General features: G+C 47.7%; 1 protein-coding gene across 2 annotated transcripts in view; it reads left to right on the top strand.

Moving 5' to 3' along the window:
* The first annotated feature begins 5,439 nt into the window (after positions 1 to 5,439).
* ALPL (alkaline phosphatase, biomineralization associated) overlaps positions 5,440 to 25,512 on the top strand; it is a 57,447-nt gene continuing 37,374 nt past the window's right edge. The window contains exon 1 of one of the 2 annotated variants that reach the window (XM_030875827.2): positions 5,440 to 5,575. The gene's annotated coding sequence lies outside the window, so the exon portion shown is untranslated. Of the gene's footprint in view, positions 5,576 to 8,554; positions 8,606 to 25,512 lie in introns of those variants that run through there. The other variant, XM_060289133.1, reaches the window with a different exon arrangement.

Here is a 25,512-nt window from a genome sequence, read left to right as displayed (position 1 = left end):
GAACTTGGGGCGCAGCAGTGAAAGTGCTGAGTCCTAGCCACTGGACCACCAGGGAATTCCCAAGTATTCTTTGTTTGACAAGGAGACCCAACTCCTCCTCTCACGCTTCTGCTGGGATGCAGACTCTGGACAAGAGGTCAATTAGCAATATCTCTCCACACCTGCTATGGCTCTGACACGTCAAGGAAGAAGCCATCCATTAAACCAAGGGCAGGGGCGTGCACTGAGCCCAACGTTAGTTGTCAGGAGACGAATATCCCCAGGTCATGTCCTAGACACAGATAAGTGGCAAAGTCTCCATGTATTTGGCTAAAAGCAAATAAGTCAGACACCTACTGAGCCTTTTAGAACATTGCTAAAGTAATCCCCAATCTGCCCATTATCAGCCTGCCATTGCCCAAGGCCTAAAGTATTCTTGGGTCCCCAAATTTGCATCTAACAGGATGTGGGATGCTAAAGTGGTACAGCCCCCAGGGAGAGCATCTCCAAGGCCCATCTCAGGAGTGTCCATCCAAGACAGGGAAATGGATGGACAGACTGATGCACAGCCAGGAGGATGGGTGAATCTTCAGGAAGGTTTTATCAGTGATGATAAAGGCCATTATATGCATGGGGGAGAGGGGGGCGAGGGTGGAGGAGATCTCTCCGCCGTCCTGCGTACGGCCAAACTCTCTTTCTGCTTATTCAGAATGGCTTCCTTCCTGCCTTCATTCTGGAAATGCCATGGAACTGCTATGGCTGGGCCTGCCTGAATCTGCCCTGACCTCTGGAATCCAGCCCCCAGCAGACAGCCTTGACCCTTCCTTTTGGCCTGCAGCCTTCTCCGGGGCTGAGAAGAGGAAGCAACATACTCCCTCTTGGAGCTTCGAGCCTGCTCACAAGTCCCTTTAGAAATAAAGGGCAAAATGGGGACACTGTTCCTCGGACAATGGGGTTTTCTCACAGGGTGGGCTGCCCAGGCCTTTGTGAGGAAGACTTCCTTTAATTGCAGCCGGGGCTGGAGGACACCCTCCGGTCTCGGCCTGAGCACTGAGCTGACTGCGGGGGTGGTGGGGGTGGTGGTGGAGGGTGGGGCCTGGGACTACAGATGGGGCTGGAAGTGTGCTTGAGTTAATACTGCCTGAGAGATTGGCCTAAGAGAGAGAAGACGATGGCTGAGCGAGGGCAAGCCTCAAGACGGGACAGCACAGGGACCAGGGCAGGACTGGGGCGGGTGGGTAAGTCTAGGCCTGGGGCTGCAGCCAGGGCTGGGAAGCTGGGAAGAGGCTTGGGGGTTAGAGCTGGTCCTGGGAGAGCATGTATACTGCTCAAAGCACAGGCTTTAGCCATGGGCGGCCTGGGTTCTTCCCTGACTGTCTGGGTGGTCTCAGGCAGGCCCTCTCTCGGCTTCCATCTTCGCTCTGATCCCATCTTCTCTCCCCTGAACACTCTATTTAATGCCACCATCTGGCCCCCTTGGCACTCCTCCTCCCCCTGTATCTGTGCTCGTTCTTTACTCATTCCCTTAACATCTTCTCATTTACTATATAATTTACTTAATTATACTGTTTATTGTTTATCTGTCTTCCTTAGCTAGAATGTCAGTTCCATGAGGACAGAAATCTTTATCTTGTTCACTTGTGTCCCCGGATCCTAGCACGGTGCCTGCCACTGAGCAGGCATCCAATAGATATTTGTTGAGTGAATAAAGTTGTTAAGTCTCTCTGAGCCGAGAGCTTTCTCATTTGAAAAGCGAGGATGAGGGCTTCCCCGGTGGCACAGTGGTTAAGGATCCGCCTGCCAATGCAGGGGACAGGGGTCCGAGCCCTGGTCCAGGAAGATCCCACATGCCGAGGAGCAACTAAGCCCGTGCGCCACAACTACTGAGCGTGCGCTCTAGAGCCCGTGAGCCACAACTATTGAGCCCGCGCGCCACAACTATGGAAGCCTGCATGCCTAGAGCCCGTGCTCCGCAAGAAGAGAAACCACTGCAATGAGAAGCCCATGCACCACAAGAAGAGTAGCCCCTGCTGGCCACAACTAGAGAAAGCCTGCATACAGCAACAAAGACCCAACGCAGCCAAAAATGAAATAAATAAATTAATAAAAAAAAAGAAAAGAAAAGCGAGGATGACATTAATGATGCTGCCTCGGTGTTGCAGGGAGGAGCCAATGAGATCTCGCCTGTGAAGAGCTTTGCACCAGGCTGGCGGGCACTTCTGCAAATGACAGCTCGTATATGCCTCAGTTTCCTCATCTGTAAAGTGGGAATAAAAGTTGTTGTGAGGGTTAGCTGGATTAATATGTACAAAGCCTCATATTAGGTCAGAGCCTCACATGAGGTCAGCTGGGCAGTACCACCCTTAGTTCCTTCCATCTCAGGCTTTTGGGTCCTTGTTTTATTGAGTTGAAGGAGAGGCTGGAGGTGACTCTGGGAGTCAAATCGTTGAACCTTTGGTTATGCTTAAGCTTAAGATAAAATGATTCCTCAAATCCAAGGCTAAAAACAGACAAAGGGTTTCCAGACTCCCTCCTCTTTAAGTATCTCCCTAGATTTCAGGCGCTCCATCCTCCAGCGCTGGGTCACAGCTGACTCCTCGATGCCACCCATAAATAGGCCTTGGAGTTTTGTTCTTCTCTCTCCATCCTTTCTCCTTCATCCTTCACCTTGAGGACCTGACATCCCTGTGATCTCCATCTCAGCCTTTATCCCTGTGGGAACCTCCCCAGGATTAGTGGAAATGAGAAAACTCTGAGCTCCTGGGTCTTTTCACCTCTAACTCAGTTTCTGATGCCTGGTGAGCTTCAGACCTTGCTCAAGGCAGGGGGCTCATGGCATGCATTTAATAAACATGGAGTGAATGAATGAGTAGGAAAAGCCCCAGCTCTGACCCTGACCATTAGGTAACTAACATCTCTGGCCTTCGGTTTCCTCATCTCTAATGAGGGTTATAAATGCCTTCCCTGTCCACCTTAAAAAACTGTTGTAAGAATCAAATGAGATCATCAGCTCTTAGAATAAAGGGAGCTTGGAGGTCACGCAGTCCAATTTGCTTATTTTTTCTAGAAGGAAACAAATCCCCAGAGACACGGTATGTGTAGATGCAGAGAAACCTAATATAATGAACTGTGTTCTCACAGCTGAGTGGTCCAGGAGTCCTGGAATTCTAGAGATTGTCCAGTCCAGCCAGCCAGAGGAAATCTAGGCCTGGACAGGGAAAGAGATTGCTCAGCTCACCCAGGAAGCAGAGCTGGAAGATGGGGCTCCTGGTTTCCAGTTCGGGCCTCCTTCCTGCTGTGTTGACAGCACCAGGAGGGGTGGCATCCAGGGAACAGGGGAGGCAATGGCTGCTGGGTGACTCCACCTCAGTTGAATTCTTGGGGCACAGAGCCCAGGAGCAGGGTAGGGAGAGAGAGGGAGGAAGGTAGCAGGACTGGCAAGGTAGTGGTCCGTCTTGCTCCCAAGGTGGTACCTGGGGAAAAACCATCGACACACAGGAGGCCCAATGCTGGCCACGTGGTGCAACCAGAAGTGTCCATCCCCCCCAGTCTTGGGGAGCTCAGAAGTCAGGGGCAGGCATGGGGGCCCAAGATTGGTGAAATGGGGTCCTTCCAACTCCCTGTTGCCTCAGCCCCCCAGCCTCTGTTCAGGCTGGGACAGGCAGACCTCCCATACCTGGGGATTTACCCCTGGCTCACTGAGGATGACACCATCTCAAGCCTCTTCGTATCCCTGAATCCTTCCTTGGAGTTTGTGAGCAATTACAGAACCCCTCCCACGTCCTGGATGCTTTCACCCACAATTTCTTATGCAAAAGTGTTGTTTCCCAAACTTGAGTCATTTACCACCTCCATGATTTTTGCCATAATAATCTAACCCACTGAATACATAAATAAATAATATTTAATGAATGTTTTGCTTCACTTTCTAAAAACATAAATTTATGTCAAAAAAGAAACTTCATATCACTCCTGTAAATAAAGAAGCAGTATCAGTTGCTAAAAATACAAGAAAAAAGAAAAATAAATACATTCTTGGTTTCTGGTGCCAGGCCCCAGCTCTTGTTCCAATTATACTGACAAGCCGCCTGCATGTTCTCTCTGGACCTCTGTTTTCTCCTCCCTAAAATGGGGTTGTTGGGAGATAAAGTATGCAAGATGCCTTGCTCTGAGCTGGCATGGAGTAGGTAAGAGAGAGAATTCTGGGCTGGTATTGGTTCTGCTGGTGCTGACACCTTCTCTGCTCTGCTCTGGCCTCAATCCCCTCCAGTCCCAGCTCCAACCCCCTTTATCTAGAACTTTAGAGTTTCCTGTGCACTTTTCAACCCTGTCTCATATTAATCTGCCTCTCAGCATGTGATAAGGGAAGCCAGGGGAGATCATGTCTGCCTATTAAGGGGCCGGCCATGCCACAGGGCTCAAATGATTTGCCCAAGGTCACCAGGGTGGAGTCTTGAACCTGGGCTGTCTGTTTCTACTGCATGGGGCATGTTGGCTTCCTCCTCTGGTCACCCAGGAGACAGGCTCTCAGGATCTGGCTGGGATGCAGTCTGCAGGAACCCTAGCTGGCTCTAAGGAGAAAGAGGGAACAGTCCCTGTCTAGGAGAGTTGGCTCTGTCTAGGGGAGGCTCCCCTCCCCGAAGCCACCCCCTTCTAGGTCTCCCTCTGCTTCCTCAGCCCCTAGCAAAAGACTCAGCCCAAGGGCAGGGGAGAGAGAGACAGGCTAGTGGTCTGGTTGGAGTGGGAAGGCGAGAGGGGACAGTGAGGAGAGTCAGAGACACAGGTGCACAGAGATGGAGAGACAGGCTCGTGGACAGAGATGGGTAGAGACAGAGACCCAAATAGAGACAGGTTGTCAGACACAGAGGCAGACACACAGAAAGGGCCAGACAAGACAGAGGGCACGAGAAAGACAGCCACAAAGAGACACAGAAGGAAGTTGGATCCAAAGCTAAAGACAACCCCAAAGAGTCGTGCACAGAGACGGAATCAGAGCTGGAGCTCGTGGAGAGAAAGTAGAGAGAGAGAGAGAGACAGAGAGAGACAGAGAGACAGAGAGAGACAGAGAGACAGAGACAGACAGAGAGACAGGGAGAGAGAGACAGAGAGAGAGAGAGAGACACAGAGAGAGAGAGACAGACAGAGAGAGAGACAGAGAGACAGAGACAGAGAGACAGAGAGAGAGACAGAGAGAGAAGCGCGGAGGCGGAAAGAGCAGGAGAACACGGAGACAGTGGCACCCCAGCCCTCCCCAACCCCACGCGGGACCCGAGCCGAGCCAGGGCGCGGGAAGGGGGAGGGTGCCCCACTCCCCGGCAGGGGGCGCCCTGGCCACGCTGCGGACCGGCGGGCATCGCTCCAGCCGGGGCCGGGGGCGGGGCGGGGGCGGAGAGGGCCGGGGCCCAGGCCGGGGGCGGGGTCGGGAGCAGGGGAGGGCTGCCCCGGCCGCGCTCGGGCCCCGTGGTCGCCTTTATAAGCCCGCGGGGGAGTTGGCCCCGGTAGCGTCGCGCTCCCGCCACTCCGCGCCTTCCGTCCCAGCGCACCGACCTCTCGTCACTTGTGCCAGGACAGACCTTCGCCCACGAACTCTGCGCAGGTAAAGACTCGACGCTGGCTCCAGGCTCCCCGCGGCCCCAGGGATGTGGTCAATTCCCCGGCCCCTCCCACATCCTCCCCTCGCCTGGGGACGGTGGCGAGGTCGGATATCAGTGGCGGGGCAGGGACCTCTGCGCCCCGACACCTCCCAAGGCAGCCCATTCGGAACCCCCCAGCCACCTGTCCCGCTCCCGTGCTCGCGTGCATCCGAGGCTCCCGGCGGGCGCGCTGGGCCGGGCTGGAAATCAGACTTGGCGCTCGCGGAGCCGGCGAGTCAAGGGGACTGCTCTCGCGACCGCTGCTGCAGCCCTGGGGTCTCCTACCTCCGAGGCCGCTGCCCGAGACCCCCACCTTCAGTCTAGGCACCTCCTCCCGGTGCTCCGTGACTGAGCGGCTTCTACGGAACCCCCTGTGTCCGAGATCAAGCGAGTCAGGTTGCCCACCCAGAACTGCCAACCACCTAGTAATCTCTAGATCTTGCCACAGTAGTCGGGGAGGGGGCTGGTCTGCCTGGGTGGGCTCCAAAGTACTTTGGGCCAGAGCTGGGAACAGTAGAGGGAGGGAGGCACTTGGGTCCGGGAGCCGCAGGGGGGTGGGAGTGGGGGAACGGACATCCGGCGTGTTGGAGTCTGTTTGGGAGTCCCGGGTGGCCACAGCAGCCTTAGGGCAAAGCTCCGGAGCCCGGGAAGCTGAGGGAGTTTGCGATCCATCTCTGGGCATGTGCAGGTGAGCAGATAGCTCAGGGTTGGTTCCCAAGCCTAGTCTTGATAAGAAAGTGTTAAATGCATGGTAACAATGGTGGGGCGGGAAGCTAAGGAAAGTCCCATCCTTCCCATACAATGTCCCTTCTGACCCTTTTTCCAAGCGTAATGGGATTGGGGGAGGGGGGGCTTTACAAAGGCCTGAGGGTGGAGGGGGAAAACCCTGGAGATCAAAAGGGGGCAATTCTCAGGCCAGAAAGGGCCTCTGGGCCCTGGGAAAGAAAGACTCCTCCGGTGGGCCGGGCTTCCCTGGTGAGCAAGGGGTTGGCTCCCACACCAGCAAAGATGACAGCAACTGTTTATTGAATGCCTACTGTGTGCCAGACTCCAACACTTCACATGCATCATCTTGTTTACAAATAGGAAGACTGAGGCCTGGAGAAGTTATGTAAATATGAGACCAGGATGTGAACCCAGACTCTAAACCTTACAACCTTAGCTCCCTGCTTCCTTTTTTTTTGTTTTTTTCTTTTGTTTTGCAGTAAGCGGGCCTCTCACTGTTGTGGCCTCTTCCGTTGCGGAGCACAGGCTCCAGACGTACAGGCTCAGCGGCCATGGCTTACGGGCCCAGCCGCTCCACGGCATGTGGGATCTTCCCGGACCGGGGCATGAACCCGTGTCCCCTGCATCGGCAGGCAGACTCTCAACCACTGCGCCACCAGGGAAGCCCTTCCTGCTTCCTTTATGTGACCCAAGAGATGAGGGGCTGACCTTTCCTCTTCTGGCCCTGCTGGTGCTCAGGCTTACCTCCGCCCATGCTCTAGACCTGCCTTCTTCAAATCTTTAGTCCTCCCCACTGTGTTGTTCCCCCCACCACCACCTACTCCACTCCCTGCCCCTGCTCTTCTTGTCCCTTTGCCTCCTTTTTTCTTCCTGAACTTCATGCCTCTGAACTCCCTAAGCAGAAGAGGCTCCTGGACATGGCTTCCTAACTTCCCATCCCCTGGAGTAAGACAGACTTGAGTGATGGCCCCTGTCTGTATTTGTGGCCCCACCTGGAAAATAGGGAGTATGCCTCTCTCATGAGACTATTGTGAGGAAAAAAACTGAACTGAGGCCAGAAACAAAATGCTATCTTCATTTAACAAATACTTGTGAATGCACCAAGCCCTGTTCTAGGTGCTGAGAATGCAGCGGGTAAATTAAACAGCCATCTGGACGCTTGTGTTACAAAATGTTTTCAGGCTCTGAAATTGACACTTTAGAATTGGAATTAAGCAGTTCACAAGGAAGGAGATTAAAATGCAATAACACGGGTAAAACTGATCAGCCAGCCTTTGGTTTTCACTAATAGAAAAGGCAACCTAGCTGTGTGACCTGGGACAAATTCTGTTCTCTGTCATGCCCCAGTCTCCTCCTTTAAGTTGAGGAGATCAATAAATAGTATGATTAATGTATGCGAAGTGTTTAGCTGGTGTCTGTGCCTAAGAAAATATTGTCTATAATCAGCTCTAATCGCAGCAGAAAATGCAACCCTGAGACTGGGCATAGGGTTATGTCGCTGCCCCTGAACCCTGGAAACCTGTCACCCCCCTGCCTAGGCCCTGTCCTTTCCCTCATGGGTTGTGCTGTGGAGTGGCATGGCGTCTTCCTTGCCCACACTCAGGTGCCACCTCCTGTCATCCTAAACTCAGCCTTGGCCAGGAGCCTGGAGGTCCTTGCTGGGAACAGGCCTGGGGCTGTTATCTCCACAGTGCCTTCTGCCTCTGTGTGTCCCAGCTTTGAAATGAGGTGAAACCAAACTCAAGCCCTGCCTGTCCCATGGCTTACATACCCAACATTCCCTGCAAACTAGGAATCAGTCCTGGAGAAGGGAAGTGACTTGTTCAAGGACACACAGATGCTACCTGGGGAGCTGGGGCTGGAGCCCTGGTGATGACTCTAGCGACCTTCACGAGTACCCATCTTTGGGGATGAGGCCTCTTAATCGAGGGGTAGGATCCCGTGACATAGCTCAGAGTTCTCACCTTGAGTTATTAATACAAAACTCAGGGCTTGAAGAGAACATTACGGGGAGAGTGAGCAAGCTGAGCTGAGAACCGGCACCCAGCAATCTCCGCGTGGCCACAGGAATGCACACTCAGCTTTCCCGTGCTACGTCGTCGTCCTCATCCTCAGCAGGCTGGAGCTAAGCTGCGCGGTGTGTTTTTTTGTTTTGTTTTTAGAGATGGCCTCACTTTTAGAGGGCAGTTGTGGGCAGTAGATTGGAGGTTCATTCCCAGCACTGCTGTGTGACCCTAGACAAGTTTATTTCCCTCTCTGAGCCTCAGGTAAGGAAATCATCTGTAATATGGGTTAATAATATGTACTTTGCAGAGTTGATATGTGGGGCCAGCAAAATCATAAATGGCTTTTCACCATGGAATGGCTCAGCTGGGGCTGACCCACTGTTGGAGATTGTTGTTGAGAAGTTAATATTTCCTATGGGACAGTTTCTTTGCCACTACCAGGTGATCCATAAGGGCCAGAGGAAAAGCCCTATGTAGGTTACAAAGGCCTAGACAGGAGGGAAAGTGCTGGCTTTGGGATCAGCATCTTGGGTTCCAATCCCTAGCTGTGTGACCTGAGGCAAGTCACTTGGCCTCTCTGAGTGCTGGGTTCATAGTAGGCCCCCAGGAACTCTTCTCTGATGCTCAGTGTCCAAAGAACATTCAAGAATAGTCTCCATATTTTTCCACCCCCCTCATACCACCCCCCAACATTTACTAATTACTCCCAGAAAAACTTCATGCTTAAAGTTTTCCATGCTGAAATTCTCAACCTCACTGTGGCATGAAATCAATTGTTTGCATTTAATTTGACTTCTCAAATTAAGAGGTAAAATTTGAGATGAGGATAGGGGGTGGGGGGGAGGAGATGAGGAAAATGAAGTTAAACCAGATGTGTTTTTGTTTAACTGTTGGATGGTGGTTAAACTGCCTGGGTATTAAGATCATTCTTTCTGAATTCCAGTAACCAGGAGTCAAGTTTCACTTAAAATTGTAGTGTTCCTTCCTGGCTACCGTGGACTAGCCCTCCCCATTATTATTATTATTACTATTTTATATTCATCTGAGGTCACAAAGTACTGGCCAGAGACGAGACCTCATAGATTCCTCAGAGCTGGAAGGCATTTAAAGGCTGCCTCTGTCAACCGGCTGCTTTGCAGACCAGGGAGACTGAGGTCCAGAGAGGGGAACGGCTTGCTCAGGGTCACCCATGACTGTCCTAAAAGTAACCACTATCTTGATTTTGGTGTGTATCATTTCCATAGCATATCCTTAATATATCTTTTTTTTTTTTTTTTTTTTTTTTTTTTTGCGGTATGCGGGCCTCTCACTTTTGTGGCCTCTCCCGTTGCGGAGCACAGGCTCCGGACACGTAGGCTCAGCGGCCATGGCTCACGGGACCAGCCGCTCCGCGGCATGTGGGATCTTCCCGGACCGGGGCACGAACCTGTGTCCCCTGCATCAGCAGGCGGGCTCTCAACCACTGCGCCACCAGGGAAGCCCAATATATCTATTTTTTAAAAAGAAAGAATTGTTGAAGGGAGAATACAGGTGGTGTGAGTTGGTAGAAAAAGATCCGCAACTCAGAGCAGAGTTTAAGCCCTTGAACTGTTGATATACTACCTGTGTGACCTTGGGCAAGTCCCTTCCCCTTTCTGAGCCTCAGTGTCCTCATCTGTAAACCAAGTTGCCTGAAGAGCAGGAGTTGGGGGGTTGGGACATCCCTAAGACTTGGAATGGGTCTGATTTAATTTGAGTTGGTCCTCAAACATTTGTGACTTAGGTTATGGCAGGTCAGTCACAAACTGCCCTCCTGAGGCAGAAAAGGGTGGGGGTGGGGGCATTGTTGACTCCTGCAGTGATTTTTTTTTTAATTTTATTGAAATATAGTTGATTTACAATGTTGTGTTAGTTTCAGGTGTACAGCAAAATGATTCAGTTATACATATATTCATTCTTTTTTAGATTCTTTTCTCATATAGGTTATCACAGAATATTGGGTAGAGTTCCCTATGCTATGCAGTAGGTCCCCGTCGGTCATCTATCTTATATATAGTAGTGTGCATGTGTTAATCCCAAGCTCCTGGTTTATCCCTCCCCGCCACGTTTCCCCTTTGATAACCATAAGCTTGTTTTCGATGTCTATAAGTCTCCTGCAGTGATTTTAAAACGTTGATTTCATTGCTGGTGATTGCATTTTACATAAAAATAAGGGTTTCTGGCTTCTCTCAAAAGATCAAAAGATGTGGCCACTCTGGGCTGCATCCCTGCCTGGCCACCATGACTGGAGCTGATTAGCAGCTGCTCCACCCACTTGACCGCAGTCCCCACTGTGCCCTGCTCTCGCACCCAGCCCATTTGCTTCATTGCCATTCCCTGCCTGCCTTCTGAGTTTGCAGTTTCTGGGCTAGGTGCATGAGGCTTGGGCCAGCCCTCAGGAGGCTCAGGTTAGGAATGTGGGACACATAGACACCAACCCCTCTTCCGGGGCCTGGCAGCATCTCTGAAACATGTCAGCCAGGAGGAGGGAGCTTCCTTTCTGCTTTTCTGGTCCCAGGAAGAGGCTAAGGGCTCTAGAGTTTGGGGGCTAACAGAGCATCAGCCTGTCAGTGCTTAGGAAGCTGGGCCTGGGGCCCACCCCCTAGGGGACAGGCAACCTGGGGTGCTTCAGACTAGAGATTATGCAGCCCCCTGAGGGGAGGGACCCCCTTTACATCTGCCACCTCACCTAATACTCCCAGTAGCCCTGTGCATTGGTGTCACTTCGCAGACAGGAAACACCGTCTTGCACTCTGAACCCACAGCTCTCTGTTCTGCCCCCTTTGCTGGGGGCCAAGGCCTGGTGTTGAGGACAGGCCATAGCCCCGCTGTAGCACAGATCTCCAAATCGCCGTGTCTGAGCTCAAGGGCAGTGTAGGAGGCCATGAAACCTTATGGTTAAAGCTCACGGTGAAGGCTCTGGAGTCAGCTGTCTAGCATGAGATCCTAGAAGGTCTCCACAAGCTAGCTGTTCTGCGGGGTACAAGATGAACAAGGGGGAGCCCTGATTCCTGACAGAGCCACAGGGCCCCTGGTCCCTGCAGCTGCAGAGGAGTGATAGGAATGACCTTGTGTGGGAAGTAGCATTTTGTGAGCACCCGCTGGGTACCAGGCACTTTCCACATCATCTTTGAACCTCACCTACCCCTCACCCCCTGCCATTTGGCAGTTGAGACTCAAGGGATGGACACCTTGGGTCCAAACCCCTTCCCGAGGTGCCTCAGTCACCCTGCCCTGACCCAGAGAAGGGAGAGAGGGGAATGGCGGCTGGGAGGCTATTTCCTCTGAGACCCTGTAGTGAGGCACTGACCCAGGGCTTGTTTGAGAGAAGCGTCTTCATCTTCCCAGATCTCAGTTTGTGATTCAGGTGGGTGAACTTCCGCTGGCCAGGTCTGCAAGCTGCCGGCCAGGCCCAGCTAACATTTTATGTTCTTTAAAAAAATGTTTAGGTGGATTTTACTTGAAAAACCATAAATCCCACTTAAAAAAATTTTTTTTTTGATTTTTGAAATTTTTATTTTTTGGCCGCATTGGGTCTTCGTTGTTGCACGCGGGCTTTCTCTAGTTGTGGTGAGCGGGGGCTACTCTTCGCTGCATGCACGGGCCTCTCATTGTGGTGGCTTCTCTTGTTGCGGAGCGTGGGCTCTAGGCACACGGGCTCGGTAGTTGTGGCTCGCGGGCTCTAGAGCACAGGCTGAGTAGTTGTGGTGCACGGGCTTAGTTGCTCTGCGGCATGTGGGATCTTCCCGGACCAGGGCTTGAACCCATGTCACCTCCATTGGCAGGTGGTTTCTTAACCACTGCGCCACCAGGGGAGTCCCCGTAAATCTCACTTTTAAAAGGATCTGCCATGTGACTTTTTGTGAAGTCAAGCTCTTGCCTTCTCTGATCCACCTTTTACTTTGTCTACAGAACAGCAGGGTGGGCACTCTCCCAGACCTCAGGTTGAGGTTGTCAGTTCCATGTCCTATAATCCTCTAAGCTGGCTGTGTCAGGCTTGGCCTCTCTGAGTATCATTTGTCTCTTTCTACTCCACCTGTTCCCACTTTGACTTACTGGCCTCTTAACATACAGGAGTTAATAACGTACTCATCTGCCACCATTCTGGGTGGAAAGTGTGTCAGCTGACTCTGAGACCCCCTCCCCTCCTTCGCTCCTTCTTAGCACCTGTATAGCTGCTCTGTTTCCTCTGCCTCATTAAGCGAGCACCCCCCTCCCACCTCCACACACCACCGCTAACGTTGCCATGCCACATGCCATGTGGTACTCAGTGCTTGTCCTGGAACTGTTCAGTTGGTCTAACGGCTGCCCTATGTGGCAAGTACAATTATCCCATTACAGATGAGGAGACTGAGGCACAAAATCACTCAGCCTGAAAGTCGGAAATATACACACTCATCCCCTACCATTGCCAATCCACCCACTCAAGGTTGCTTCCTTCTTTGTGACATGAATGACACACCCTATTTCCCTAGAAGAGTGTGGTTGCTTATTTTGAAATGATCAAATATAGTAATTCATATTTCAGCTTCAGTTAGCCTATCAGGATATCAAAGATAAACAAGTTCCTCTCAAAAGCTCATTTGAGCCTTGCCTTAATCACCTGAGTAGTTTTTGTGAAAATGCTGTGAGTTTTCATTTTTCCCCTTGACCTCATCCTTCCAACTAACATTTAAGGTCTTACTCTGTGTCAGGAACTGAGCAAATCACTTTTAAGGACCTTATTCTATTTAACTTGTTGTCCTCTCCATTTTATAGAGATGAAAACTAAAGCTCAGAGAAACTGAGTAACTTTCTCAAGGTCACACAGCCAGAAAGAGGCGGTGAGACCCAAATTTAGGTCTCATGCCTTCCTGCCCAAACAGATTAGCATCTGGATTCAATTTTTTTGTCTGGATACAAGCCCTCAGGGGACCTTGCTGTATATATTTGTTTTCAGTGGAACCATCTGTCTCTAGGGTTTGCAAAGTCATGTGGGAGGTCTCAGAGGGAGGGGACCAAGCACAGGCACACTCCTGGTTGGATAGACGCTTCTGTTCTCCCAGACAATGGGTTTTGGCCTGGACACCTCCTCTTCTGGTCAGGAGGAAGGAAATGACAATCCTAGCAGGAAGCATCCTCAGAAAGCCAGAGGAGCCTGGGTTTGAATCCCAGCCCTGCCATTTCAAGCTGTGTGACCTTGGACACATCCCTTTCCCTCTTGGCTTTCAGTTACCCTGCCTGACAACTATGGCTTGTTTGAGGGAGGCAAGGTTAGGACTTTTCTAGTTCACGTGTGGCAAATAGTTGGCATGCATGCTGTCACCCTCTTGTCCTGTACATGTCAGACATGACTAATCAACCACTGCTCTCTTTCCTTCTAAACCTTAAGTTCCTTCTAAATGCAGTCCTACAGGCAGCCATTATCCACTCATTAGAATTGGCACACAAGATGGAAAGACATCCCGGAACCAAATTAGACTTAGGCATTGTGTGAACAGGGGCAGAGAAGGGACAGGCCCAGGGTGGTGCCCAGGTCGGTGTCACTGTGCTCCTCAGTCTTCTTTTCCTGGTCTGGGAAAGCAGGAGGACTCCTGAGCTAGGCTGTGCCAGAACTCACCTCTGGTGTAGGGTGCAGAACTTCCATGGAGCTGTGTCCCTGGTTCACTCCTCAAGGAAGGGTGGGGAATGGTTTCTGGGGCTGTCACAACTCAGGCTTAAAGTAAAAAGGAAAAGGAAGAGTCTGGTTTCAGATCGTCCCGGAAAGAGTTCCGCTAACCCCTTCCCCCACCCTCCATGATAATATCCGTAGTAGTAGTAATAGTAGTAATAAGAGTTATTAACAGCTACTGAATATTTGTTATGCACCAAGCCACTCTACTAAGTGCTTTATATACATTCATGCTTTTAATCCTTATAACAGCCCATTTTTCAAGTGACGGAAATGACTCGAAGGTGAAATAATTTGCCCAAGTGTCCTCAGCTGGTGAACCAGCGGAGTTGCTGAGATTGGAATTTTCACATCCGTCCAGCCCTGAAGCTGGCTCCCCTCCCTGGCTCAGTTTCCACACTGGCTCTTCCTCACTCACCATCATCACCTCTCATTTGTGACCCTGACATTCCTTCACCTGTGGAAAGCGCTCTTCCACGTGCAGAGCCTTCCGTGTACACATGGGAGTAGCACAGCAAATGGTATCTCCATGTTGCAGGTTAGAAAATTGGGCCTGGGATCACACGGTGAGGAAATGGTTATCCCTGGGCCCTGGATTGGCCAGGGGAGCCTGGGTTGGGGGATGGGAACATGGGAGTGTTGCAGCTGAGGTGGGGTTGAGTTGCTGACCCCTCATCCTGGATGAACCAAAACTAGATCCTGTTTTAATCAGCCATGGGACCGCAGATGAGTCACGTTAACACTCATTTAATAGTAACTTTAATACTGGATACTGCCAGCCTCAGTATCCAGACTCTTATACTTTTCCATTTTTAAAGCTCTTTCTTATTCATGAACTCGCTGAATCCTTGAAACAGCCCAATAAAGTATTATCTTCATTTTGCAGAATGGAAACAGGCTCAGGTCAAGCAGATGGCAGAACCAGCCCTCAAACTCAGGTCAGGATCACAGGCTAAAGATATTTCCCCAAATGTGTCCCCCAACCTGTCCCATCTTTGCCTTTGTACCTGCTGTCCCCTCCCCTGCAGTGTCCTCCCTGCCTGTGTTGCCAGTTGGCATCATGGCTGCTTTTCTAGATCTTGCTTGGAAATCTTCAGCCCTTTGTAATCTGATCATCCAGGTAGTGTCTGGCTCTGTGTGAGTTGAGTTTCTGGAGGGCAGGAACCCCAGCTGAGCCATTCGTGAATCCCAGTGTCTAGCAAGGTACCCTCATTCAGCAAGCGTCCAATGACGTTAACGTAATGAAAGGCTGCCCCGCCTGGCAGGGGTTTCTGCAGCCCAGCTGGGCTTGGTTCCCATGGGGAAATCTGAAAAGGCTGTCCCGCTGGGTTTAACACCTGAGCCACTCCAGGCTGAGCCTGGCTGCCCTTCCCGCATCTGCATTGGTGTCTTCTTCTCTCCATCAGTGACATCAGGTCATGAATGATTGGTTAATGATTGGAAGCAGGACAATCCAGTCTCCCTATTGGTGGCTCAGACCCTTAGTCAGGTATGAGTTTCCCCAGCGTCATACCTCTGACCAATCTTCTTGTTCACAGATGGACCCTCAGTGCCCAATAACCTTAATTTCTTTAAAAATAGGAACAGCCATCATTTGCCGAATCTATATAACATGCATCCTGGTGCATAGCATGCACTCAATATATATATGGTGAATGGGTGAGTGAATACTTGCAGGAAATAACATCTCTTAGGAACTAAGACCTTGTATGACCTCCGTGCCTGTTTCCTCCTCTGTCCCTGAGAGGTACCCGGAGGAGTGATTGATACATATATATCAATAGATATTTGTTTTAAATATGTCATGGACCAGGCTCTGTTTCAAGTGTTTCACTTATATTTATTCATTTTTCCTCACAACTGAGCCCCAGAGAGTCTAAGTAATGTCTCCTAAGTCACACAGTCGGTACCAAGTGCAAATATTTTCATACCTTCCAGGGCACATGTATTCCAAGTAATATAATGTGGTGGCCGTTTTCCCCCAACCGCTTTGCATAGCACAGAAGCCCCTGCCCCAGAGCCTGTGGTCATAAGTAGTAGGTGAGTCCAGTGGTGCTTTTGCCCCCTGACTAGGAAACATCTCCATGGATATAAAATATGCTGAAATGTGTTAAGACACAGTGCCGAGCACATAGTAGATCTTGTGGTCCTCATCCGTGTAACAGGCGTGGATCCTGCCCTGTATAGAAGGAGGGAGACCTGAGTCTGCTGGAGAAAGCCAGGAGATCCTTCAAGAAGAAATTAAAGCAGTCCTGAATGACTATAATAGCATCAGCTCATACCTCCTAGGAGCAGACACTGCCCCGAGTGTGTTAGATGTAGGAACTCTTCAGCCGTGGGAGGCAGCACCATAATTAATCATCCCCACCCCATGGATGAGGAAACAGAGAAACGAACTCACTTGCTCGGGGAAATGGTTAGCAACTGGCAGGCCGGCGTGTAAATCCCAGCCATCAGGCTATAGAGTCTGGCCGTACTGCCTCCTTTTGTAAGGAAAGGCTCATCTAAGTTTCCTGCTTGTCAGTTCCTCTCGCCTCTGCTCAGGGCTGGCTGTTGGCAGGCAGGCCTGGGTGAGTGTACACGCTGATATTACATGATCCTTGCAGTGGAGGAGAGTTTCCCCACCTCCTGGGGAGCCTTCCCCACATCACACCCTGAGGCTGGGCCCAGACGGAGGTTTTCAGGAAAGGAAACCAGCCCATCACCTTACCCCTGCCTGGGGCAGCCCCTGCACGTGTCAGCTCCCTAATTCCCTGGCACTGCTCAGAGCCGACAGCAACAGGGACTAACATCCCCCCCCCCCACGATGGGGAAGATTCGTGACAGTTCTGAGGGAGGTACTACTGTGGTCTGTAATACACAGAGGCAGAAACAAGACTCAGTGTGGTTAAGTAACTTGCCCAGGGTTGCAGAGCTGATGGGTGGAGGAGCTGGGATTTGAACCCAGAGTCTGGGGGCTTTCCCCTCTGCTTTTCAGTCTGCTCTGAGCTGACTGGTTTTGCCTCTGGTGAGGGAAAAATTGTCTGTCTTGGGGATGCCTGGTCCAGAGACTTAGGCTTGCCTCCAAACAATCTTAATTTGTTTAATAATACTAAGAGTTGTCATTTGCTGAATCCCCATGTATGGCCTGCTAAGTAAGTGTTTTACACACCCTTTTTCATTTGGTCCTCTTAAACTTCCCACCGAGTAGGTACTCCAATCCCAGCTTTTACAGGTGAAAAGGAGAAGCACGGAAAAGGGAAGGGACTTGCCCAAGGTCATGCAGCTCAGAATTGGAACCTGGGCAGCCTGGCTCCAGAGTGTGGGCCCTGAGTCACTTAATAAGTATTAGATAAATCTCTGCAGGTCAGATGTATAAACTCTTCTTGCACCTGATGGTTCTTCCAGAGCCTGACTCAGAGAGGGGGTGCAAGGCAGGAGTTAAGCAAGTGGCAGGAATAGACTGCGGGACACTCCCTGGCCCCCTGAGCCGAGGATGCAGAGTTTATCTACCCCTTGTGTGATCCTGGTCAAAGGGAGGAACGGACAGGGGTGGGGAGCACAGGGGGGCAGTCCCGGTGTCTCCAGAACCAGGGTCAGAAGGAGGCCAGAGTAATTAGCCTGGCTGGAGCTACTGCTAACTGAGAATCCTCAGTGGGGGACTGGCCCCAGCTTCAGTCCAGGGCTCTGGCCTTGGACCTCACCCTCCTGGAGTTCCGTCTCAGGCTTCCAGAGTCTTCCTGGGGTGGCAAATCTCAGAGCCCTGGTTTGTGTGAGAACTGTGCTCTGCAATTTCCCCCTTCGACACCCAAGTCCCTGGACTGGCCTGCCTGCCCCACTTCGTCCTTTTGGAGGAAGCAGATCCTTTCCTCTTGCGTGGCGACTTGATTGGAATAATCAAGTATTTCCCCACTGGCCCCTGGCCAGGCTGAGCTCACTTGGCACGGCCTCTCACTGGGGCTCTGAGGCAGGCCTGCCAGCCTCCCCATCCTGTAGCACGCTCTAATCAGCGAGGCTGAGATGCACAGAAAAGCCTGTCCCATTGGCTTTGCTGGGCAGGCCCCAGATGGTTCCTGTGGCAGAGGCAGGGCTGACCTTGGGCTTTGTTCCCTCACTGTCTGGAGTGACTACTGGTTGGTGGAAGGAGGGGCTGTCCCCACTTCAGAAAATTCACGCTGGAGTGGCCTTTCTTGTCAGCTCACCTGGGTGTCACCTCTTGGCGCCTGTCAGGCTGGAAAAAGGAGGGAGCAGAGTCAGGAAGGGGGAAAGATGGGTGCAGAACATTCATTCATTCATTCATTCAACAAACATTTCCTTAGCCCAGCTGCCTTCTAGGCCCCAGGCTGGCTGCTGGAATTCGCAGACGAATCTGGTCTAGCTTTTCCTTCAAAGATCAACCAGTGTGTGCAGGAGATGGTCATGTAAACAGACACATTCAGACACACTCACCAGGTGGTGTAGGGTGAAGGAGAAAGTTCAAGAGCTGTGGGACCAGAGGAGCCATCTAACCAAGCCTCAGGCAGAACAACCACAAAGCGTTTCTGCGGGAGGCAGCATCCTTTTTATTTTCCTCTCTCTTTCCAACAAATACTGAGCATCTTCTGCAGGCAGGTGTGGCTCTGGGCGCTGGGGATACAGGAGCTCCTCTGTAATGCAAAAGACAGACCACACAATAAAATTGGGTTAATTTCAGCCAGCGATGAGCAGGGTTGTGAAATAGTGAGAGACTGGGGTGCGGTAGGAGCTCAGAGGAGGTGGCCTTTGACCTGAAGAATGAGGAGTGATCCAAGCAAGACCTTGGGGATGAGTGTTCCAGGCAGGGGAACAGGCCGTGCAAAAACCCTGAGAACAGAGCACAGAAGGTTTGAGTGGTGAGCGGAGGGGGCCAGGAGGTGATGTCAGAAGGTGGGCTGGACCCAAAGCTTGCAGACCTCAGACCGACTCTGGGAGAATCAGCAGGGCCTGCCAGGAGAAGTAAGGTAAGGGTGACCTGTTTGTTGGGTGGCCCCTTAAATGGTTGTTTAAGCAGGAATGGACTTTGGGGTTTGCCACTCCAGCCCTCTCCAGGCACAGAGAGGGAAAGTGACCCTCCCAGGTCGTGAAGGGCGGTGGTAGGACTGTATAAGGGTCCCCTAGCCACCAACCAGTTTCTCTCCAATATGCCCACACAGCCCCTCTGAATTAAGGCAAACACTTATTAAGCACTTACTGTTTGCCAAGAAAGTTACGTATCTTGCCTACTTTGACAGGAGGAGGTGACCTGGGTTCCAGATGATTGACCCTGGCCGAGTGACTGAACCTCAGTTTACTCATAAAATGGGGACAGTAATGGTTTCCAGCTCGTAAAACTGTTGAGGATTCAATGAGATATGAAGCGTGTTGAACAGTTTCTATAGCGCTTGACAAAATGTGAATATTTACTGAGCATTTTTATTTTCATTTAAGTTGTTTTATGGACCCTGGGATCTCTCAGTGGATTAATCATGATCCTTGTTCAAGCACATTTATCACTGGTTCATAATGGCCCTCTTGTATATTTTATTATTTTTATTTTTTGGCCGCACCGCCTGGCACGTGGGATCTTAGTTCCTCTACCAGGGATCGAACCCATGTCCCCTGCAGTGGGAGCGTGGAGTCTTAACCACTGGACTGCCAGGGAAGTCCCTATTTTATTATTAAAAATAAATTTTAAATGCCTATGAGCCATCATCCAATACCTTACATCTTCCTCTGGGTTCCTCCATCTGTCTCCTATCCACCTTTCTTCATGTGGGGTAACCACTCTTCTGAGTCTGGGCTTTCTCATTCCCTTGCCTTTTAAAATTATTATTTTAAAATTTTGATTAATACTTTATTAGTATTATTATCACACACAGATATACGTGTTACACATATGAAGTTTCTCATTCGCTTTGCCTTTTTTTGATTAGTATTTAAAATCATATATATGTGTGTGTTATACACATTATGTAAAATATGTATTTTTTTACTTTATGAAAGTGTATCATGCTTTACATAATCTCCTGGGACTTGCTTTTTTCACTCAATCTTACATTGCCGAGATTGATCCAATGGTTGCATGTAGCTGTAATTCCTTTTTTTAACTACAAGATAATATTCCACTGAGTATTCCATAATTTTTTTTTTTTTTTTGGCCGTGCTGCCCTGTTTGTGGGATCTTAGTTCCCCGACTAGGGATTGAACCTGGGGCCTTGGCAGTGAAAGCGCCAAGTCCTAACCACTGGACCTCGAGGGAATTCCCACCACAGTTTTTATTTAGTCAACTTCTTGTTGACGGCATTTGGGTTGTTTTCAGGTTTTTGCTAGTGTAGAAAAAGCACTATGAATATTCATGTATATGCTTTCTAATGCATATATATAGAAATTTTCTCTTGATATATAACTAGGAGTGGAATTGTGGGGTCATAGGGTATATGAATATTTGTTCAGTATCACAAGCTAAGAGCAAACTGTTTTCCAAAGTGATTGTATCAGTTTATACTCCCACCAGTAACATATAAGAGATCCTGTTGTTCTACATCTTCCATAAGTGTTGTCAGACTTCTTATTTTTTCCAACTCAACAAGCATAACGATTTCTCACTGTAGATTTGATTTACATATCCCTGATTGCCAATGAGGTTGAAGAAGTGTGTATGAATGTGTGTGTGTGAGATGTCTTTTGCCCATTTTTTTCTTTCTTTTTTAAAAAATATTTATTTATTTATTTTTGGCTGTGTCGGGTCCCAGCTGCGGTGCGCCAGCTCCTCCTTGAGGCTTGCAGACTCCTCTATAGTTGAGGCATGCAGGCTTAGTTGCTCCGAGGCATGTGGGATCTTAGTTCCCTGACCAGGGATCGAACCCACGTCCCCTGCACTAGAAGGTGGATTCCCAACCACTGGACCACCAGGGAAGTCCCTTGCCCATTTTTCTATTTGTCCTTTTTTTGTTCTTTTCTTATTGATCTGTAATAGTCCTTCCTTCCTCCCTCCCTCCCTCCTTCTCCTCCTTCCCTCCCTTTCTTCCTTCCTTCCCCCACTGTGTGGTTTGCAGGATCTCAGTTCCCTGACCAAGGATTGGACCCAGACCACGGCTGTGAAAGCCCGGAATCCTAACCACGAGGCCACCAGGGAACTCCCTTGTAATAGTTCTTTATATTTCTGAGTCTACTGATGTTTTGGAAACTGAAATTCTAAAATTTAATAGAGTCGAATCTAGCACTGTTTTATTTAATATTTAGTGCTTTTTGGATCTTATTTAAGAAAGTGTGCCTTAACTCCAAGATCAGAAAGCTGTCACCTACAGTTTCTACTAAATGTTTCAGAGTTTTGTTTTTCACATTTAAGACCTTGATCCATGTTCAGTTGATTTTGTGTATAGTGTAGGATAAGGATCCAATTCAACTTTTTTCCCATCTGGGTACCCATTTTTTCTTATGTTTTCCAGTTCTCTTTGTAGCTGATGTATGAAAATGCAATAGGCTTTTTTGCATTTGATCTTATCAAGCTAATTTGCTAAACTCTATTTCCAATTATTTGTCTGTAGATCCTATGCAGACAATCAGTTACAAGTAATGATAGTTTTCTTTTGTCTTTTTAGGTCTTTATGCTTTTAACTTTTTTTCTCATCTTATTACACTCTCTAGGACTACCAGTACAATCTTAAAAATTTAAAAGGTGGTATTAGGTATCTTTGTCTTGTTTTTTATTTTAGAGATAATGCTCTAATGTTTCCCCATTTAATATATATGTATTAAAGATTTTTTATAAATTGCTTTTTTTAGGTTAAGGAAGCTTTGTTCTGTTCGTAACTTACCGAGAGCTTTTTAAAAATAATAATTTGTGTTGAATTAATTTGCATTAAATGCTTTCAAAAAGTATCTTGAGATGATTATATGGTTTTTCTCCTTTAATCTGTTCATGTAGTTAATTACTTATTTGATCTTCTAATATTAAACCATCCTTGCAGTCCTAAGATAAGTCTAACTTGTATATTGGTTATTCTCTTATATCTTGTTTAGAATTATTTTATCAGTTTTCATGAATAAAATGGGTCTGTAATTTTCATTTTTTATGTTGTGCTTTTCTGGCTTTGGTATTGCAATAATAATGGCTTCACAGAAGTAGATGGTAATATTTTCTCTTTTACTGTTTTCTGGAAAAGTCTTGGTAAAATTGAGATAATTTGCTTCTTGAAGTCTGATAGAACTCACCTGTAAAATCACCTTGGCCTGTTTTCTTTGTGGAAAGATTTTAACTACTGTTTCAATTGTTAAATTTAGTTTCCTTATTTCTTCTTGAGTCAGTTTTGGTATGTTATATATGTATTTTTAGAAATGTATGCATTTAATCTGCATTTTCATATTTATCAGTGTAAGGTTGCTTATAGCATTTTCTTACTATATTCCTCTTTTCCGTAATAATTGTATATTATCTCTTTCTCCCTCTGTTTAGTTTTTAAAATTAATCTTGCCTCAAGTTTATTGACTTTTTTAAAGGACCAACTTGTGGCTTTGATCTTCTCAGTTTAATCTTTGTTTTCTGTTTTGTTGATTTCTGCTCTTTGTAATCTCCTTTTATTCTCTTCGAGTTTCTGTTTTTTCTAATTTCCTAAATTGGAAACTTAGCTCATTAATTTTTAGACTTCCTTTGCTGCGTTGCAGTTTTTGATATATAGTGTTTTATTATCGTTCAGTTCTAAGTGGTGTTTAATTTCTACTATGACATTTCTTTGATCTATGAGTTATTTAGGGATTTTTAAATCTCTAAGTGTATGGAAAATTGTTTGTCCTTTTAAAAACTAACTTCAAATTTAATGGTCAGAGAATGTGGACTATGTGAAGACCTGTTATTTAAAATGTGAGACTTGTTTTGTGGTCTGGTATGTGATTAATTTTTAAAATGTTTGAGTGTTCCTGAAAAGTATGTGTGTATCCTACTTTTTAATTTCAATTTATCTTGCTTTTTCTGTTTCATTTTAATATTTTATTACTTTAAAAAAATTGTTAGCTGTAGCTCTTCCCTGCAAAGACAAGATTAGCGCTTTCTTATACCCTTTGGTCTCTCTCTTCCCTTTCAACCCTTATACTCTTCAGTGACATGCCTTTGAGCCCCCATGGCAGCACATTAAAACTGTCTCAGTTTTACAGTTCTCAGTTGTTTAGATATTATATATTTGTCTTGTTCTTCTCTTTGATCTGGGGATTTTTTTTAAACTAAGTTATTTGCTCAGCTTTCACATATCTTTAGTATCATATGTGGAATTTGTTTCTATTACTGAAGTAGTTACTTCAAAATTTTTTTGGGGGGGGGTGTCTTTTTGTATAAACCTGAGCCATTGAATGTTTTTTTTTTTAGCCTTTAACATTTTAATGGCAGTTTAGCTGGATATAAAATTCTCAGTTCAAATTCTTTTCCTTTGGTACTTTGGTCAATTCAATTTGTTACTTATTCCTTTGTAAGTGATCTGTTTTTCTCTAGACTTTGAGAATGTGTCTTCTGATATTCACTCTAATATTTCTGAGTGTGGGTTTTTCATTATCTATCCTGTCTGATGTATTTGGGATTCTTTCAAACTGAGATCTATCATTTTTCTTCAGTTCCAAGGTTGTCTTCATTATTTCTTCAAATATCTCTTCTTTTGATTTATTTTCCTCTCGTGGGACTCCTAATATCTAGATGTTGGTGCTTATATTTCCATCTCTCTCTTTTTTTTGGTTGATGTATAGTTTCATTCAATAAAATGCACAGATCGTAAGTGTTCAATTCAATGTGGTATTTTGACCAATTACATTACCTTGTAACCATAACCCCAAAATAAGATTAAAATAAGATTATTATTTTAATAATAATAATTATAAGATTAAAAATAAGATTAAAAAATTTTCTTAAATAAGATTTAAAAATTTTTTTTAATTTTTAAAATAAGATTAAAAAATTTTTTCTATCTCTCTAGCAAGTTCCCTCACAACCGTTTCCAGTTTATTTTTCCTCCCAAATTGCAATCATTATTCTGATTTCTTTTACCATATATTAGATTGGTCTTTTCTAGAGTTTCGTGTAAGTGGAATCATACAGCAGATAATCTTCTATGTCTAGCTTCTTTCACTTAGCATAATGTTTTTGAGATTCATCTATGTTTGTTGCCTCAATAGTTCTCTCCTTTTTCAGTCAAGTGGTTTTCCGTTGAATTAATATACCACCATTGTTTATTCATTGATCTCTTAGTGAATATTTAAACTGTTTCCAGGGACTTCCCTGGTGGTCCAGTGGTTAAGACTGCGTGCTTCCAATGCAGGGGGCGTGGCTTCAAGCCCTGGTCGGGGAACTAAGATCCCACATGTCATGCTGCCAAAAATTAAATAAATAGCGTGTTTCCAGTTTGGGGGTATTATAAATAAAGTTCCTATGAACACTTAATGTATGACTCTTTGGGTATATTTTCTTTCTTTTTTTAATAAATTTATTTTTGGCTGCGTTGAGTCTTCATTGCCACGCAGGGGCTTTTTCTAGTTGCTTGCGAGCGGGGCTACACTCCGTTGTGGTGTGCGGGCTTCTCATTGTGGTGGCTTCTCTTGTTGCAGAGCGCGGGCTCTAGGTGCCCGAGCTTCAGTAGTTGTTGGCACACCGGCTCAGCAGTTGTGGTGCATGGGCTTAGTTGCTCCACGGCACATGGGATCTTCCCGGATGAGGGCTCGAACCCGTGTCCCCTGCATTGGCAGGCGGATTCTCAACCGCTGCGCCACCAGGGAAGCCCTTTGGGTGTATTTTCATTTCTTTTGAGCAAATACCTAGGAGTGGAATTGCTGGATAATGTGATAAGTGTATGTTGGTTTAACTGCCAAACTCTTTTCCAAAGTCAGTGTACTTTATTACATAACCATGAGTTTTTCTACATTCTTGCCAATGTTTGATTTTGCAAGTCATTTTGATTTGGTTTTAGTCATTCTGGTGGGTGTGAAACGGGTTTAATTTTCATTTACCTGATGGTAATTATGTGGAGCACCATGAACTATTGGTCATTCGTATGTTTTCATTTTGAAGTGAGTACATCTCTTGCCCATTGTGTGTGTGGGGGTTGTTAATCATTTTATTGGCAACTTTAGGAATTCTTTTTTTTTTTTTCCGTTTTTTTTCTGTTTGTTTGTTTTTTTGCGGTACGAGGGCCTCTCACCGCCGTGGCCTCTCCCGCCGCAGAGCAACAGGCTCCGGACGCGCAGGCTCAGCGGCCACGGCCCACGGGCGCAGCCGCTCCGCGGCATGTGGGATCCTCCCGGACCGGGGCACAAACCCGCATCCCCCCATCGGCAGGCGGACTCTCAACCACTGCGCCACCAGGGAAGCCCAGGAATTCTTTATTTACTGGATACAAGTCCTTTGGGAGCTATGTGTATTGTGCGTATTCTTTCCCATTACGTGTCTTGTCTATTCAGTTTCTTAATGGTATCTTTTGATGAGCAGAAATGTAAAATTTTGACGAAGTCCAAATTATCATTTTTTTTAATGAAGTTAGGACTCCTTGCC

The sequence above is a fragment of the Globicephala melas genome, chromosome 1 (assembly GCF_963455315.2).
Source record: "Globicephala melas chromosome 1, mGloMel1.2, whole genome shotgun sequence".
Classification (NCBI taxonomy): Eukaryota; Metazoa; Chordata; class Mammalia; order Artiodactyla; family Delphinidae; genus Globicephala; species Globicephala melas.
This window is presented reverse-complemented; position numbering and strand designations above follow the sequence as displayed.